Below are 6,747 nucleotides of genomic sequence, written 5' to 3'. Positions count from 1 at the left end.
GAATTCCTAGGAAAAGTCACATTCAGATCCTATGGGAATCACTGAGTGGCAATTCCTGGAATTCCCAACCAAATTTGGGAATTTTTTTTGGTTGGGAATTTCTGGAATTTGGTTTGGGATTTTTTTTGGTTGGGAATTTCTGGAATTTGGTTTGGGATTTTTTTTGGTTGGGAATTTCTGGAAAAAGTCACATTCAGATCCTATAGGAATCCCAGGCTGCTCCAAGCTCCCCAAAAACCCCAAATTTGGGATTTTTTTGGTTGGGAATTTCTGGGAAAAACCACATTTAGATCCTATGGGAATTGTAGGAATTCCCCAGGCCCTGGCACACCTTGCTGAGGCCAAAATCTGCCACCCGGGAATGGGGAAAAGTTGGGAAAACTGGGGGAAAAATGTGGGATTTAGGGGTGTTGGGATTTGGGGTTTTTCTGAGAGTCTGAGGGGAAAATGTGGGATTTAGTGATGTTGGAATTTGGAGTTTACTTAATAATTTGAGGGAAAAATGTGGGATTTAGTGACGTTGGAATTTGGGGATAATTGGATAGCCTGAGGGGAAAATGTGGGATTTAGTGATGTTGGAATTTGGGGTTTATTTGAGAGCCTGAGAGAAAAATGTGGGATTCAGTGACATTGGGATTTGGGGTTTATTTGGTAGCCTGAGGGAAAAATGTGGGATTTAGTGATGTTGGAATTTGGGGTTTATTGGAGAGCTTCAGGGAAAAATGTGGGATTTAGTGATGTTGGAATTTGGGGTTTATTTGATAACGTGAGGGAAAAATGTGGGATTTAGTGATGTTGGAATTTGGGGTTTGTTTAATAACTTGAGGGAAAAATGTGGGATTTAGTGATGTTGGAATTTGGGGATAATTGGATAGCCTGAGGGAAAATGTGGGATTTAGGGGGTTTGGGATTTGGGGATAATTGGATGACCTGAGGGAAAAATGTGGGATTTAGTGATGTTGGAATTTGGGGATAATTGGAGAGCCTGAGGGGAAAATGTGGGATTTAGTGATGTTGGAATTTGGAGTTATGTTTGATAGGCTGAGGGAAAAATGTGGGATTTAGTGATGTTGGGATGCAGTTTGGAATTTGGGGTTTATTTGATAACTTGAGGGAAAACTGTGGGATTTAGTGATGTTGGAATTTAGGGTTTATTTGGTAGCCTGAGGGAAAAAGGTGGGATTTAGTGATATTGGAATTTGGGGTTTATTTGAGAGCCTGAGGGAAAATGTGGGATTTAGCAGTGTTAGGATGCAGTTTGGAATTTGGGGTTTATTTGATAACCTGAGGGGAAAATGTGGGATTTAGTGATGTTGGGATGCAGTTTGGAATTTGGGGTTTATTGGAGAGTTTGAGGGAAAAATGTGGGATTTAGTGATATTGGAATTTGGGGATAATTGGATAGCCTGAGGGAAAATGTGGGATTTAGGGGGGTTGGGATTTGGGGATAATTGGATGACCTGAGGGAAAAATGTGGGATTTAGTGACGTTGGAATTTGGGGTTTATTTGATAGCCTGAGGGGAAAATGTGGGATTTAGGGGGGTTGGGATTTGGGGATAATTGGATGACCTGAGGGAAAAATGTGGGATTTAGTGACGTTGGAATTTGGGGTTTATTTGATAGCCTGAGGGGAAAATGTGGGATTTAGCAACGTTGAGATTTGGGGTTTAGTTGAGAGCCTGAGGGGAAAATGTGGGATTTAGTGATATTGGAATTTGGGGTTTATTTGAGAGCCTGAGGGGAAAATGTGGGATTTAGTGATGTTGGAATTTGGGGTTTATTTGAGAGCCTGAGGGGTGGAAGGTTTGGGGTTGTGAGGAACGATCTGGATGGAGATTTTGGGATGTGGTGTGGAATTATGGGATGGTTTGGGTTTGTAGGGATCTGAAATTTGCATCCTCTGGGACACTTCCAGGGATTCCAGGGGCAGCCACAGCTTCTCTGGGAATTCCATTCCAAGGCCTCCCAGGGAGGAATTCCTTCCCAAAATCCCATCCATCCCTGTGTCCTGTCCCTCCATCTCTTGTCCCCAGTCCCTCTCCAGCTCTCCTGGAGCTCCTTTAGGCTCTGGAAGGAGCTCCAAGGCTTCTTTCTGGATCCTCCTCTTCTCCAGGAGCTCCAAGCTCTCCCTGGATCCTTCCCTCCTCCAGGAGCCCAAAGGTCTCCCTGGATGTTTCCCTCCTCCAGCTGGACATTCCCAGCTCCTAGAAGGAGCTCCAAGCTCTCTCTGGATCCTTCCCTTCTCCAGGAGCTCCAAGGTTTCCCTGGACCCTTCCCTCCTCCAGCTGGACACCCCCAGCTCCTAGGAGCTCCAAGGATCCTTCTCCAGGAGCCCAAAGCTCTCCTGGGATCTTTCCCTTTTCCAGTTGGACACTCCCAGCTCCTGGAAGGAGCTCTAAGCTCTCCCTGGATCCTTGTCTTCTCCAGGAGCTCCAAGGTCTCCCTGGATCCTTCTCTCATCCAGGAGCTCCAAGCTCTCCCTGGATCCTTCTCTCATCCAGGAGCCCAAAGGTCTCCCTGGATGTTTCCCTCCTCCAGCTGGACATTCCCAGCTCCTAGAAGGAGCTCCAAGGATCCTTCCCTCCTCCAGGAGCTCTAAGCTCTCCCTGGATGTTTCCCTCCTCCAGCCAGACACTCCTTGGAAGGATCCTGGAAGGATCTCTAAACTCTCCCTGGATTCTTGTCTTCTCCAGCTGGACATTCTCAGCTTCTAGACAGAGCTCCAAGGACCCTTCCCTCCTCCAATTAGACATTCCCAGTTCCTGGAAGGAGCTCCAAGGATCTTTCCCTACTCCAGCCAGACACTCCCAGCTCCCAGAAGGAGCTCCAAGCTCTTCCTGGATCTTTCTCTTCTCCAGGAGCTCCAAGCTCTCCAAGCACCCTTCCCTCCTCCAGCTGGACACTCCAAGCTCCTAGAAGGAGCTCCAAGGATCCTTCCCTCCCTCCAGGAGCTCTAAGCTCTCCCTGGATGTTTCCCTCCTCCAGCCAGACACTCCTTGGAAGGATCCTGGAAGGATCTCTAAACTCTCCCTGGATTCTTGTCTTCTCCAGCTGGACATTCTCAGCTTCTAGACAGAGCTCCAAAGACCCTTCCCTCCTCCAATTAGACATTCCCAGTTCCCGGAAAGAGCTCCAAGGATCTTTCCCTCCTCCAGTGGGACACTCCCAGCTCCTAGAAGGAGCTCCAAGGTTCTTCTCTCCTCCATCTCCAAGCTCTCCCTGGATCCTTCTCTCCTCCAGCTCCAAGCTCTCCAAGGACCCTTCCCTCCCCCAGCTCCAAGCTCTCCAAGGACCCTTCCCTCCCCCAGCTCCAAGCTCTCCAAGGACCCTTCCCTCACCCCAACCCTCAGCTCCCCGTGCCCTCACCTTGAGCACGGGCCCGGCACAGCCGCGGCACACGAGGACATTGTCAGCCTTGAGGTGGCGGTGCAGGACGCGGCTGCGGTGCAGGAAGGCCACGGCGCCGCCGAGCTGCCGCACGAAGCCGCACGCCAGCAGGAAGGTGTTCATGTCGCCTCCCTCACAGAGCTCCGTCACGAGCCGCAGGAAGCAGGCGGAGCACGGCTCCAGGCAGCTCCGGCCCTTCAGGCAGCTCTCCACCAGCGGCAGGCAGCTGTCAGAATTTTGGGAATTTTGGGAATGGTGGCGCACGGGCTGGAAGAGGCGGCCGCTCTGCAGGACGCACTCCTCCAGCTGGATGACGTTCTGGTGCTGTCGCTGGGCCCAGAATTCCTGCAGGGCCAGCTCGATGGTTTGGGGAGCGTCACAGAGCATCCTCTTCACGGCCACCTCGCGTCGGCCGCGGGCGGCGGCGGCTTCGTAAGCCACGCCGTAGCTGCCGCGGCCCACCTCCGGCACGACGCCGTACTTGGCTTCCTCGGCCATCGGGGCAAAGCCGGCGGGGTCATGGCAGGAAAAACTGGGAGAGGATAAAAAAAAATTTAGAAAAATCACCTTTCAAAGTTCCAACTCTCCTAAACGGTTTGGATTCGAGGCGAGGCGGCTGAAGTCATTCATATCCATGGCAACTGGGAGGATTCATCCAGAACAATTCCGGCGGCACAGCGGGATCCAGCCTCCCGGGAAGAGCCATCGATCCGGGCAAGAAAGGAACACAACTCGGGGACACGTTCCCTGAGCGGGGGGCACAGGGAAAACGAGACCTCCCGGGTGCAGGCTTTGCCCAGAATCGACTTTCCAATAAAGCAACTTGGCCAGAAGTGGCAGTTTGGGCACTGAACTTTCCCCTGGTCTCAGTTTTTCCTGCCCGTCGATGGCTGCATCATGTCTTTGCCCTTCCAGAACAAATTTCCTGCTGCTCCATGCCCTGCTTGTCATCCTTTTCTCCTAAACTTCACTCCGAGCTCTCTGTTCCACTCCCAGATCAGTCCAGGTTATTCCTCTTTATTATCCTGCAGTTCCTCTTTTTCCCCTCCTCCCCATCCCAAATTTATCCCTAAAAACACGTTAATTATCTCCTGCTTTCCTGCCCTAGACGTTCCTTCCCAATCCCTCAACTCATCCCCTTTAAATCTCCTCCCTTTCCAACCTGCTGCTGCCTTCAAATCCCCAATTCCCAAATCCCCCTTCCTCCCCAAACCCAAATTCCAGCTGCTCTCCTTTCCCAAACCCCATCTTTTCCCTCATTCCCACTTCTCCAGCCCCTCACTCCTTTCCAGAAACCCCAAGTTCCCCACACAACCACCCAGCTCAACCCTTCCCCCTTCCCCTTCTTATCCCACTGCCTCCCAGAATGGCAAAACCTCCTCCCCATTCTCCCCTCCATCAGGCCCAGCTCTTCCCCACTTTTCACCCAACACCCCTTGGCCACCTCAGGCCCTTTTACAGCCTCTGCAGCCCCAAATCCTTTCCCACCTCCACCATTCCCTCAGCCTCAGTTCCTCCCAGCATCTCCAGGAGGACCCCTTGGCCACCTCAAGCCCTTGACCACCTCAGGCCCTTTGGCCACCTCAGGCCCCTCAGGTCCTTTCCCACCTCAGGTGCTTTTCCCGCCTCATCCCCCTTGGCCACCTCAGCCAAGTAAGACCCCTTGACCACCTCAGGCCCCTTTGGCCACCTCAGGCTCTTTTACAGCCTCTGCAGCCCCCAAATCCTTTCCCACCTCCACCATTCCCTCAGCCTCAGCTCCTCCCAGCATCTCCAGCAGGACCCCTTGACCACCTCAGGCTCTTGGCCACCTCAGCCCCTGTACCACTCCAGCCTCTTGACCACCTCAGGCCCCTTGGCTATCTCATCCCCTTTTCCCACCCTTCATTCCCTCACTCCCAACCTTTCCCTGCTCCTTGCCTACCTCAGACTCCCGCCCTGCCCCACTCCAGGCTTCTTCCCCACCTCAGCCTCTTCCTCACTTCCCACAGCCCCTCAGCCCCAGCTCTTCCCAGCACTTCACCTAAGTCCCCTTCCCCTCCCCAGCCAAACCCTTGTCCCCTTCCCCACCTCAGCCTCTCAGCTTCCCAGCATCTCGAGTGAAAAAAAACCCTCGGAAACCTCACCGGCAGCTCGTCCCTCACCTCAGCCTCTTTTCCCACCCTCACCCGCTGCCCCCTTCCACCATTCCCTCTTTCCCCTACTTCTTCCCTAGGGCTGCTTCTCTTCCCCACCTCAGAGCTTTCTCCACACGCCGAGCCCCACTCGGCTCTTTCCCCAGCCCCGAGTCCCCCTCGGCCATTTCCCCCGCTCCCCTCAGCCCTTTGCCCAGCCCGGTGACTGCCTCAGCCCTTTCCCCAGCTCCGAGTCCCCCTCAGCCCTTTCCCCAGCCCGGTAACTCCCTCAGCCCTTTCCCCAGCTCCCCTCGGCTCTTTCCCCAGCCCTTGCCTCGGCCCTTGCCCCGGCTCCCCTCGGTCCTTTTCCCCAGCCCCGAGCCTCTCTCAGTCTCCTCACTCAGCGCCGCTCTCCCCGCAGCCCCTCAGGCTCCACCGCTTCCCCTCAGCGCTCTCCCCTCAGCCGCTCGCCCCGCAGCCCCTCAGGCTCCACCGCTTCCCCTCAGCGCCGCTCGCCCCACAGCCCCTCAGGCTCAGCCCCTCACTCACCGCCGCTCTCCCCGCAGCCCCTCAGGCTCAGCCGCTTCCCCTCAGCGCTCTCCGCTCAGCCGTAGCTCCGCAGCCCCTCAGGCTCAGCCGCCTCGCTCACCACCGCTCGCCCCGCAGCCCCTCAGGCTCCGCCGCTTCCCCTCAGCCGCCTCGCTCACCGCCGCTCACACCGCAGCCCCTCAAGCTCCGCCACTTCCCCTCAGGCTCCGTCGCTCGCCCTCAGCGCTCTCCCCTCAGCCGTCTCTCCGCAGCCCCTCAGGCTCAGCCGCTCCCTCGCAGCCCCTCAGGCTCAGCCGCTCGCTCAGCGCTCTCCCCTCAGCCGCTCTCTCCGCAGCCCCTCAGGCTCCGCCGCTTCCCTCAGCGCTTCCCCTCAGCGCTCTCTCCGCAGCCCCTCAGGCTCAGCCGCTCGCCCTCAGCGCTCTCCCCTCAGCCGTCGCCCCGCCCCCTCGCACCGCCGCCGCTCGCAATTCCCGCCACGGCTTCTCGCCCCGCCCACCTCCCGCCCTTCAGCCAATCAGCGAGCGTCTTCCCCTCTGGAGGCGGTGCCGCGCGTGCGCAGTGATGAGCTAAGGGCGGACTACAACTCCCAGCAGCCTCTGCGGCGGAGGACGGGTGCTCTCTAGGGACAAATGGCATCAAAATGCGGTTCGTCCTGGAGCGCTGGGCTGTGTATTCCTCATCTGTCCGACTGTCTGT

The 6,747-nt window shown here is 55.6% G+C and overlaps 1 pseudogene across 1 annotated transcript; it reads right to left on the bottom strand.

Moving 5' to 3' along the window:
- Nucleotides 1-3,104: 3,104 nt before the first annotated feature.
- Nucleotides 3,105-6,191, bottom strand: LOC146440498 (serine/threonine-protein kinase pdik1l pseudogene; annotated as a pseudogene). Its single transcript, XR_014851093.1, has 3 exons — nt 6,152-6,191; nt 3,368-3,920; nt 3,105-3,173 (listed from the first exon to the last, which is right to left on the bottom strand). The product of XR_014851093.1 is annotated as a serine/threonine-protein kinase pdik1l pseudogene (transcript).
- Nucleotides 6,192-6,747: the final 556 nt, after the last annotated feature.

The sequence above is a fragment of the Lichenostomus cassidix genome, chromosome 3 (genome assembly GCF_008360975.1).
Source record: "Lichenostomus cassidix isolate B80296 chromosome 3, HeHo_3.0, whole genome shotgun sequence".
In the NCBI taxonomy this organism is placed as follows: Eukaryota; Metazoa; Chordata; class Aves; order Passeriformes; family Meliphagidae; genus Lichenostomus; species Lichenostomus cassidix.
The sequence above is the reverse complement of the archived record's forward strand: the minus strand, read 5'-3'. Positions and strand labels throughout refer to the sequence as shown.